At 41.4% G+C, this 12,145-nt stretch overlaps 1 pseudogene; it reads left to right on the top strand.

The window, feature by feature from the left end:
* Positions 1 to 11,903, top strand: part of LOC117354914 — a 43,444-nt pseudogene extending 31,541 nt beyond the window's left edge.
* Positions 11,904 to 12,145: the final 242 nt, after the last annotated feature.

Genomic DNA, 12,145 nt, shown 5'->3' with positions numbered 1-12,145 from the left:
ACAGACCACTGATCCCTCACACTACTCAATGCGCCTTACATTCCTCGAATCAAAATCTGTTGCCTATCTCCTCATTAAGATACATCAACACGATGAGATCCAGTATTTTCTCAATTATGGCTCCTACCCTCTGTAATTCGGTCCCCAATCATTTAAGAGAAATTACATCCTTTGATAAATTCAAAGCTTACTAAAAAGCATTTCTTTTTAAAGATGCATATGATCTATAATCGTCCTTTTAAGGACGTATTAAGGAAGTTTTTATACTTTCTTAAGCCAAGCCCCATTGGCTGATGTATCTGCTTGTCCCTCCATATTGCATTTTTCCTCCTCATTCTTTATTATCTAAATATTGTAGTTCCTCCCTGTTACCTTTCGTACCAATAAGTCATTGTCTGTCTCTTGGTTTTCTTGTTGCTGTATTGAAAATTTGTTTTTAATGTCTTCTTTTAATAACACTGTAAAACCACTTTGATATTTGATAAGGCAGTATATCAAATTTTTAATAAACCTGAAACCTGAGCTGCTTAAGGAAGGCATCTACGCATGCGCAGATGTGATGCAATGATGTCACACACATGTGCATACTGTATACTGTTCTATTGCCCTCCCGGATCTTGGGCCTAGACCAAACAGATTTTTTATGAATTTATTTTTAATAATTCATTAATTGCCCCCCACTGTCTGTTGTTAGGTGATCTTAATCTCCATCTGGAAATAGATTCTAATCCAGATGTGAATGATTTAAATATTTTTTTAGCTACCTTAGGCTTTCATATTTCACAAATTTCTCAAACTCATAAAGATGGTCACCAACTTGACATGGTTTCCATAATTACTAAAACAAATTACTCACCTAAAATTGAATTACAAGGAGGACGTTGGTCATAGACCCATTGGTCCGACCACTACATATACTACTTTCTTCTAGATTGGCCTGTGCAATCAAACTCAATCTTGACACAACAAAAACAACAAATTTTAGTTAGAAAATTTCCAGATCCCATCGAATTTTGGAAACACGCAGATTCATTCTTAGAAAATAATACTTCTGAATTTCCATCTAATTGGAACAACAACTGTAATACCATCTTAGATGAAATTGCCCCTAAGCACTCCATAAAAAGACATTCAGATGATGCTAAAAAGTGGTATGATATTGAACTATTGGAAATGAAGTGTTCCGTAAGACGCCTTGAGAAAAAATGGATAAAATCTAAACTAGCCGAAGATAAAGTAAAATGGAGACTAGAAGTTAAAAATTATAAACTTATGTTAAGTGACAAACGAAAAACATATTATTCAGCTAAAGTTGGTGCTACTACTTATAATGTTAAAAAACTATTTCAATTAGTCAATAATACATTCAATGTAACACAAAAGAAGCAATCTTCTTGGTCACCTCTCCCATCCGTAAATGATTTAGCCAATTTTTTTAGTTCTAAGGTATTATCTTTGAGATCTTCATTTTCATATAGCCACTTGAATGTGGACTTAAACCTTAGTGGTCCTTTTATCAAGCTGAGGTAGGGGTTTAACGCGCATAATACTGCGCATTAAACCGCCTGCTGCACTAGCCGCTAACGCCTGCATTGAGCAGGCATTAGTTTTTTAGCCGGCCGCGGGGGTTAGCGCGTGATGAAATGTCTTATGCGCTAACCCCGCTAGCGCGGCTTGATAAAAGGAGCCCTTAATCTTAATGATGAAGAAGAGGTTCATGCTGATCTGTGTTGGTCTACATTTGATAAACCAGAATGGCATGATTTTTCCAACTTATTTCATAAATATGCTCAATCATACTGCTGGCTTGATTCCTGCCCTCCAGATATGATGATTGTTGCTCCTTCAAATTTTAAATTGAAGTTATTTGAATGGATTACCGACTCCCTGGATATAGGAAAATTTCCTTCAGATGCTGGTAATATAATAATTACACCGATAATTAAAAATATTAAGGAATCTATTTCTCTGCTTACCAATTACAGACCAATAGTATCTATTCCCTTTTTTGTTAAATTAATGGAAGGTCTGGTTCATATCCAATTGACTAAACATCTTAGGCAACACACTCTACTCCATGATTCACAATCAGGATTTAGATCCTACTTCAGCACTGAATCGGTGATAGCTGCATTACTGGATTATTTATTAAGCCTTCTAAGTAAAGGCAAAAGCACACTAGTGCTTCAATTCGATCTTAGTAGCGCCTTTGATCTAGTAGATCATTCTACTTTATTAATTTATTTGGATACTCTGGGCCTTCAAGGAAATGGCTCCTGGTTCAAAGGTTTTCTGGAGTCCAGATTGTACCAAGTTAGGTTTAGGACCCACCTCTCTTCAATCTGGAATAACCCATGTGGTGTTCCTCAGGGTTCTCCACTTTCACCTACACTATTCAATGTTTATCTTTCATCATTGGGCTCATGTTTGAGCAACATGGATGTAGAACTGTTTAGTTACACTGACAACATTACTATTGTCATACCTTTTACTTCAGTCCTATACCAGATTACCACTAAAGTTGAAATTGTAATGAAACAGATGAATTCCTGGATGCAAAAATTTAAACTCAAACTAAACTCTGGCAAACCAAAGTTTTTCGTGGCGACTGCTAGTAATATTTCTTCTGATTTCAAGATATTTGGGAGCCATTAACAAAGTATTGTAATGATTAGAAAAATCTTGTTTCCCTTAAATTTACAAGTTCAATTATGGGGTGGGAGGGAGGGTATTTTTATTGTTACATGTTGTATAAGTATTGATTATATGATAGATAAGGGTGGGGAGGGGGGAGATAAGAGAATATTATATGTATCATTGTTGATTATTAAATGATATATTTATGGTTATTTGTATGGATATGTTATCACACTTATTAAAAGTTTAAAAATGAATAAAGATTTAAAAAATAAAATCAATATTTCTTCTGAACATTCAACTCAGTATATAATTCATCCAACGATTAAAATTTTGGGAGTTATTTTAGATCAGCATCTTACAATGCATGCTCAGATAGATGCTGTAGTGTGTAAATACCACTTCACATTATGGAAATTGCGAACAATTAGATCTTATTTTGAATTTACTGCTTTTAGATTATTGGTTCAATCGTTACTACTGAGTCTTCTCGATTATTGTAATATTATCTATGTGACAGTCACCAAGAAAGAATTAGCAAGACTTACAATAATACAGAATACAGCGGTCAGAATGATTTATGGCCTGAAGAAATTTGATCATGTTACACCCTTTTATTGCGAATTGCATTGGCTGCCAATGGAGGCCCAGGTATTGTTTAAACTAGGCTGTTTCTGTTACAAGGCTTATGGTACAGCCCCTTCTTACTTAGTCAATAGATTTTCTTTAGCATCATACAGACATAGTAGAAGAACTCATCTTTTGTTTACTTTTCCATCTGTCCAGGGTTACAGGAGTAAGAAATTTATGAATCATACTTTGACATCTCAGGCAGCTCTTCAAGACAATGAATTCCGAATATTGTTGCTTACTACCCATTCCTATGGCCATTTTAGAAAACAATTGAAGACCTATCTTTTTTCTAAATATTTTACTGTTTAACGAATCATCTTATTTCATGCAACATGTTTACTTTTATAACTTTTTGTAAACCGCGTTGAACTTCTGGTTACACGGTTAATTTGCACAATGTTATGTTATGTTATGTTATGTTATGCATGATGTCACTATATTGTATCCATGCATGCGCAGATCCCCCCTCTCCCCCTCCCCCAATGTGGTCCCAACCTGGAAGCTTTTCAAAACCCAGACAAAGTGCCAGGTTTTGAAAATCTGTCCGGACGCCTGGACCTGTCATCTAAAAAGAGGACGTCTGGATAAAGCTGGACATCTGGTAACCCTAGTTTTGGGGGCAGAGGGGGGCAGGGGCAGAAAATGAACAGAGCAGTGTTAATCAGCTAGCCGTACTTACATTACTGACAGGTTAACTGGTTAGCATGTCCATTATGTGAGAGCCCTTAGCACTTTCTAATTAAGAGGTAGTCAATGCTCTTGTTTTAATGTTTTTATACAGTATCTTCAGATAAGTAAAAAACTTTTTTACTATTCTGGTAGGACAGTAAAGGCTATGATGGTCCCAATTATAATCACTATTTGATGTTATCATTGCACAAGTGGTTATTTTGTCTGAGCACTTTACTAATTTATTTAGATTATTTTATTGTAAAAATTTTTTTAAAGAATTAAAACATTAAAGCTGTGATTTTAGAAGTTATCAATAAATATATATCCAGTATAATAAGTTGTTTCTCCCATTTTGGGTGATACATTTATACAGTATGGCCATGTGCTAATATTAACATTAGCACATGGACAGATATTCAACAAAATAAAAAAGCCTCTCTTATGGCTGTGTTGGAATTGGGCTTAGCATGCAGAAAAGTTCCCAGTGGACTCTTTTATTAAATTGAAATAAGCAGTAATTCTTGCTTACTGCATCTTAAAATGGCATACCACAGGATGTGGTCACGTGTCCTGTGGTAAATGCCTAATTAGGGTACAAGCCAATCAGGTTGCTAATAATGCTTTGTATTTTTTAAAGGGGGCATGCTAAGAGGTGGAGAGTGGATGTTCCTGTACTAATCAGTACATATGCATTACCATTTGCTAACTGGTTAGCACAGGATTACTTTGTGTGTCCCTATTGCCTACAAAATAGGTATTGGTAAATACGCACTTTTTTTTTGGCATATGGTCATTAATAGAAAAAAAGGGAAATTGGCTATCTTACGTTTGCGGTAAAAATGGCCTTAGCACATAGGAAGCAATGACCAGTTTTTACTGCAGTTTAGTATAAGGGACCCTAAGAGATTAATGGCAGCCATTTTTCATATATTAATATGCATAGGATCATAGGGAAGCTCCTGTGAACCCAGTCTTAAAGCCAGAGGTGTCAAACCCTGGCTGTATTAAGCCTGTTACTAAGACCAGTCAATTGTTAGAAAAGAAGTCAAAGAAAGATAGGTCCTATTTAGCTTTTTCTCAGAAGCCAACTGAAAATGTGACAGCAAAGTATCCAGGTTTAATTCAGTCCAGCAAAACAAAACAGGGCAGTCCTGAATTAAAACCTAAGGGAAAACAGTGGGCAAAAATCTAAAGGCAGCCAAGCTAGCACACTATTAAGAGCAGCATCAATTAGAAGCCAACAGCTTCCTGGCCCTTGACTTAATTATCCCAGCCATGCAGTGCAGGAGAGAACAGAGCAAAGCAGGAGCCCTGAGGAGAAACAGCTTCCAGCCAAGCCATGTGGGACCAGGACCAGCGATAAAGAATGGAGACCTCAGCAATATAGGTACCTTTCAAAACCTTTTGTTATTTGTTTGATGGTCGGAATATCAAATTGTAAACAAATTTGGAAACTTGGATTTACCCTGAGTTACCATATCAGCAAGAAGTTTATTTTATTTATTTTTTTCAAGTTTATTTAAAATTTGTTATCCTCCTCATCAAATTTCTAAGCGGCGTACAATGATAAAAATGTAAAATTTACGGGTTGTACAGTCTAGAATAATAATAATAATTATTTATTTTTATATACCGCCATACCCGAAAGTTCTAGGGGGTTCACAACAATCAAGCGCAATACATACAATGCAATACATACAATGCAAATGCATACATCATATTAAAATCTTCTGAAGATCCAGCAAAATAAAATGCTAACTATGTGAAGAAATACAAACAATTTAAAATAGAATAAAAAGTTAAGTTAAGAATAGACATCATTAAGGGCTCCTTTTACGAAGCCGCATTAGCGATTTATCGCGCGTAATAGTGCATGCTAATTTGCTGGCCATGCTAGCCGCTACCGCCTCCTCTTGAGCAGGCAGTAGTTTTTCAGCTAGTGCGGGGGTTAGCACGCGCTAAAAATGTGCATGCGATAAATAGTTGCGTTTATATCTGTTTTCTAAAGTCAAGGTAAGAGGAAGCTTCTAACACCATTTTGGCAAGCCATATGTTCAATTTGGCCGCCTAAAAAGGAAAAGGTTCTCTGAAGGAACCTTTTGTAATGACAGAGTTTTATTGAAGGATATGCAAACAAGTGTTCTCTTCGGGAGATCTTATTAGAATAACAAGGTAAAATGAGGGATGAGATAGAATCAATACTTGACAGACGTTCACATTAATAGACTAACGGTATGAAATAGTAGGTTAAGGGGTAGAAATACATTAATGAATAGGATAGAAAGACAAACACGGTAAGTACATTGAGGATGGGAATTATTACATCTGTGCAGGAGACGGTGGTTAGTGGTTAAAGATCAAAAGCGTCTTTAAATAAGAATGTCTTTAAATTAGATTTAAATCGATCAAGAGCGGGAGGTTCAGGACTCTGAAATGGAGGAAGATCTGAAACATATGGCATGTAATGGGGGAAAATGTGGAAGACACACCCATGGAGACCTGAGTTCAAAGTTCAATGCTCAACTGAATTTCTGGGACATTATTGTGTTTATACATAAAGCCTACTAACTAAAGGGTCCTTTTACTAAGGCACACTAGCCATTTCAGCGAGCGCTAAATATTAGCATGTGCTGAACGCTAATGCATCCCTAGAATATAATGGACGCGTTAGCGTTTAGCATGCGCTAAAACGGCTTGCGCACCTTAGTAAAAGGACCCCTAAGTTTCACCCCATCTTAAGGAGAGTTGTGAATCTGTTTGGAAGAAAGATTAAAGTCTGTGGAAGATGTTAGGACTAGTAAAGGAACTGCAAGAGAAAATCCTGATAACTGCTGCCAGTGTTTTGAGAGTAAAAGGATTTCTCTCTTTTTCCTTTTCTTATTAAGTAGCTGTTAGATCCTGGCTGCAGTCTGGTGTAAAGGACTAAATGGTGGGAGAGGATAATTCCAGGAGTGGCGCTGTGAAAAGTTCTTAAGTAGCAAAATAGTAGAAAATGTGCTGTATAACCTGAAAGGGTTTTTTTTAGGTGGATTCTAGACAGCAGAACAATTCTGGGAGAAAGAAACCCACTCCTTTGAACAGCGCTTTAAAAGCTCAAGTTTCAAGTTTTAAGTTTATTTAAAAGTTTAATTTGATCGCAATATCATAATCCAATGCAATTTACAAATAAAATCAGGGTAAAAGTAAAATAAAACTAAGAATAAAAAACACAATTACCGTATTTTCACGCATATAACGCGCGCGTTATACGTGTTTTTACCTACCGCGCATACCCCTCGCGCGTTATACACGTGAGCGCGGTATACAAAAGTTTTTCTACATAGTTCCCACCCCGCCCGACGCCCGATTCACCCCCCCCCAGCAGGACCGCTCGCACCCCCACCCCGAACGACCGCTCGCACGCGCTCCCACCCGCACCTGCGATCGGAGCAAGAGGGAGCCCAAGCCCTCTTGCCCGGCCGACTCCCCGACAATATCGGGCCAGGAGGGAGCCCAAACCCTCCTGGCCACGGCGACCCCCTACCCCAACCCCGCACTACATTACGGGCAGGAGGGATCCCAGGCCCTCCTGCCCTCGACGCAAACCCCCCTCCCTCCAACGACCGCCCCCCCCAAGAACCTCCAGCCGACCCGCGACCCCCCCTGGCCGACCCCCACGACACCCCCACCCCCCTTCCCCGTACCTTTGGTAGTTGGCCGGACAGACGGGAGCCAAACCCGCCTGTCCGGCAGGCAGCCAACGACGGAATGAGGCCGGATTGGCCCATCCGTCCCAAAGCTCCGCCTACTGGTGGGGCCTAAGGCGCGTGGGCCAATCAGAATAGGCCCTGGAGCCTTAGGTCCCACCTGGGGGCGCGGCCTGAGGCACATGGGCCCAACCCGACCATGTGCCTCAGGCCGCGCCCCCAGGTGGGACCTAAGGCTCCAGGGCCTATTCTGATTGGCCCACGCGCCTTAGGCCCCACCAGTAGGCGGAGCTTTGGGACGGATGGGCCAATCCGGCCTCATTCCGTCGTTGGCTGCCTGCCGGACAGGCGGGTTTGGCTCCCGTCTGTCCGCCAACTACCAAAGGTACGGGGAAGGGGGGTGGGGGTGTCGTGGGGGTCGGCCAGGGGGGTCGCGGGTCGGCTGGGGGGGCGGTCGGAGGTTCTTGGGGGGGGCGGTCGTTGGAGGGAGGGGGGTTTGCGTCGAGGGCAGGAGGGCCTGGGATCCCTCCTGCCCATAATGTAGTGCGGGGTGGGGGTAGGGGGTCGCCGTGGCCAGGAGGGTTTGGGCTCCCTCCTGGCCCGATATTGTCGGGGAGTCGGCCGGGCAAGAGGGCTTGGGCTCCCTCTTGCTCCGATCGCGGGTGCGGGTGGGAGCGCGTGCGAGCGGTCGTTCGGGGTGGGGGTGCGAGCGGTCCTGCTGGGGGGGGTGAATCGGGCGTCGGGCGGGGTGGGAACTATGTAGAAAAACTTTTGTATCTCGTGGGCTCTTATTAGACTCTCTGCTGTGTCTTCCAGAAGGGAGGATATTTAGTGGGCAAGCCATAAGCTTCTAATAAAAGCATTTATGAGGGGGCGGTCGGAGGTTCTTGGGGGGGGGCGGTCGATGGAGGGAGGGGGGTTTGCGTCGAGGTCAGGAGGGCCTGGGATCCCTCCTGCCCGTAATGTAGTGCGGGGTGGGGGTAGGGGGTCGCCGTGGCCAGGAGGGTTTGGGCTCCCTCCTGGCCCGATATTGTCGGGGAGTCGGCGGTCCTTCGGGGTGGGGGTGCGAGTGGTCCTGCCGGGGGGGGGGGGCGGGCAGGGCAGGGCGAGTAAACGGAGAGTCGGGACAGCGCACGGAGAGTCGGGGAGGGCGAAAGGAGAGTCGGGGTGGCCAGAGGAGAGTCGGGGTCGGCGAAAGGAGAGTCGGGGTGGCCAGAGGAGAGTCGGGGCGGGCGAAAGGACAGTCGGGCAGCATGCGCGTTATACCCGTGAGCGCGGTATACAAAAGGTTTTATACATAATATCGTGGTTTCTGCGCGCTATACCCGTGTGCGCGTTATACACGGGTGCGTGTTATCTGCGTGAAAATACGGTAATAAAGGTAAGACACTACAGGACACAAGAGGAGGACAGGTTTAAATACAATTCATAACCAAATAAAATGAACATAGGTGATGAGACAATAGGATGGGAAAGAGTTACCCATTTAATTTTCATTTAAAAATTTTTGTACGCTATAGGATGTTTGAGTTATATAGAATTCGAGCATCTCAGTTGAAAGCATCCTTAAAGAGCCAGCTTTTCAGGAGACCTTTGAACTTACTAAGTGATTTTTCTTCCCTTATATATTGGAAGTAAGTTCCAGGTTTGAGTTGCTGTAACAGAAAAGATCGTGTCTCTTCTTGAGTAAATAAATCTTGGTGAGGGGACTAAGAGGAGAGATTTGTCCTCAAATCTTAAAGATCTTGCTGGAACGTAAAGGATTAAGAACATAAGAACATAAGAAGTTGCCTCCGCTGAGTCAGACCAGAGGTCCATCCTGCCCAGCGGTCTGCTCTCGCGGCGGCCCATCATCAGGCCTAATTGCCTGAACAGTGTCCCTGACTAATTTTGTAACTGCCTCTAATCCTCTAATCCTATCCCTATTACCTACCTCTACTCCTATCTGTTCCCCTCAATCCCTTTGTCCTCCAGGTACCTGTCCAGACCCTCTTTGAAGCCCTGTAGCGTGCTCCTGCTTATCACATCCTCCGGTAGCGCGTTCCATGTATCCACCACCCTGGCGTTTGTTCTAAACCTTTCCCCTTTCAATTTCTCTGAGTGCCCCCTAGTACTTGTGGTTCCCCGTAATTTGAAAAATCTGTCCCTGTCTACCCTTTCTATGCCATTCATGATCTTGAAGGTTTCTATCATGTCTCCTCTAAGTCTCTGCTTTTCCAGGGAGAAAAGCCCCAGCTTCTTCAGTCTGTCAGTATATGAGAGGTCTTCCATACCCTTTATTAGCTTAGTTGCTCTTTTCTGGACTCTCTCAAGTACCGCCATGTCCTTCTTGATTAGAAGCCTTTCCAAAAATGCAGGAGATTTAATCATTAACGTTTTGTGTGTAAATAATGCTATTTTATATGTAATTCTATAATTTATGGGTAACCAATGTTTTTTTCTTTTAATAGGAGAGTCAAATGATCAAAGGAAGCAACTCAGGTTTTAACCATTTCTTGACAGTAACAGAGTGGTAAAGGTTTTTAGAAATACTTACCACTTGCCGAAGTTTGCAAGGCCCTGTGATCAGGTCGCATCCAGGCTTTTGGCCCAGGATTACAAACCCTTTAAGGAAATAGGGAATTCAGGAAGAAGTGGAGGTTATAGGACAGAAGGACTATGCAAATCCTATGCCTTACTAGAGCCCTGAAATATGTTTTGGAATGGCATGGACTATTGTAGATTAGGAACCTTTTTGCTAATGTGAAGGACATACTTTGAAAAGAAACTATTGTTTTTCTTTTGTTTTGTTCTGGATGGAAAGAATTCAGAATCCTGAAGCTTTAAGAATGGAGAAAGTTGCTTAAGGCAACAGCCAAACGTAAAGTACTTATAGTGAAGTCCTGCTGAAGGAACTGTTTGATCTGAAATCTTATTTTGATACAATAAATTCTGTTTCATTGCCAAGAAGCAGTGAGTTAGACCTTTTTTTTTTTTCTTTCCTGGTCTTGCTAAAGTCTCCACCAACCTCAGACTAACACTCGGTCAATTTACCTGTGCTGGGTCCCTAGGCTTGAGTGCCCACTGGGCCTTCACCTGGTCACAATAGGATTCTAGCAATTTTATACTGAGTCATTTAATACAAAAAAACAACAACACAAAACCCACTAAGAGTTAGTGCATAGGTACCTTCATTTTTAATGGCATTCATTTTCAAGAGAACCAAATGTTTGCTAAAATTTTAAATTAGTCCCCATTTTATAAAGAAGTCTCAATAAATATTAAGACATACAAAAATTTTCTTTTTGAATAAAAAATATTTACTATAACCTATAACAACTCTGTAGTTAGGCTAGGAAGGTTGTAGGGGAACGAGCACAAACTCGTGAGAGGCTGGTACGGTTGTCACGTAATGTAGCAGTTTCAAGGCTTCTGTGTTAGACAGCTGGAGCATGGAGCATTGACTATGAGATCGCCCAGTGTGAAGGCAGTTTGGGGTTTGGAAGAAGCCCCAATGAACTTGGAGAACCAACTTTGGATGCTATAATAATGAATGGTAACACAATGGAAGTTGGAGCGGTTAAAGATGCTACATATTGGCGTGGCTCAAGCTGTGATGGAATATATCCAGCACACACTTTTGGTGGGAGAATCTGCATCAGTGTTTGTTCAGAATATGGAATTTCCTGCTGAAGATTTAACTACCAACAAATCTCTTTCAATATATTCCGCATGGTTAAATCAGCATTGTCAGCCAAATTTCCGGAAGAATGTGATACCAGATGCTTCTAAATTCTGTGGACTGTACAGGCCGGTAAAATTATTAAATGAAGGAAAATGGAATGTCCACTGAAAAATTCTCAGTGTTAACAATCATAATACAATTGGCATGATTGTAATTGATGGACTTAGAAACATTGCTGCTGGAACATTTACTAATAATGTCACACACAAAATCCCAGGTTATGTAGGAGATTCCCCAATAGCTGGAGCTGGAGCATATGCTGATAGCACTTTTGGTGGCGCAGCAGCTACAGGAGATGGTGATATAATGATGCGTTTTCTTCTCAACTACCAAGCATGAGAATGAGAATAGATCCGACTACAGCTTGTCAGAAAGTAATTTCTCGAATCCAACAGTAAATTCCAATATGCTTCTGCACCGTTATCTATGCCAATGCAACTGGAAACTATGGTGCTGCCTGCTGTAAAGCTTCTGGACTTACTGGGGTTCATTACATAGTATATAATTCATTGCTGCAGCAACCATTAGAGAAAGCAGTAGATTGCATGTAGTTTTTAAAATGGACAAACAGTTTTACAGTACCTTTCAAAGTGTTTCTTAGGTATACTGTGTTTTTTAAATATTTTATATATGTATGGTTATAATCCGCTTAGTTTGTAGGTGGACTATGTCTCTTAAATAAATAAAATAAATAAGGATCAGATTCTCCAAACAGCACCGTTAGCGGCAGCTGCATAGAAAAGCAACATATGATAGAGACCTTCAAGATCCTGAGGGGCATCGAAAAGGTTGA

This window comes from Geotrypetes seraphini, chromosome 2 (genome assembly GCF_902459505.1).
Source record: "Geotrypetes seraphini chromosome 2, aGeoSer1.1, whole genome shotgun sequence".
Classification (NCBI taxonomy): domain Eukaryota; kingdom Metazoa; phylum Chordata; class Amphibia; order Gymnophiona; family Dermophiidae; genus Geotrypetes; species Geotrypetes seraphini.
This window is presented reverse-complemented; position numbering and strand designations above follow the sequence as displayed.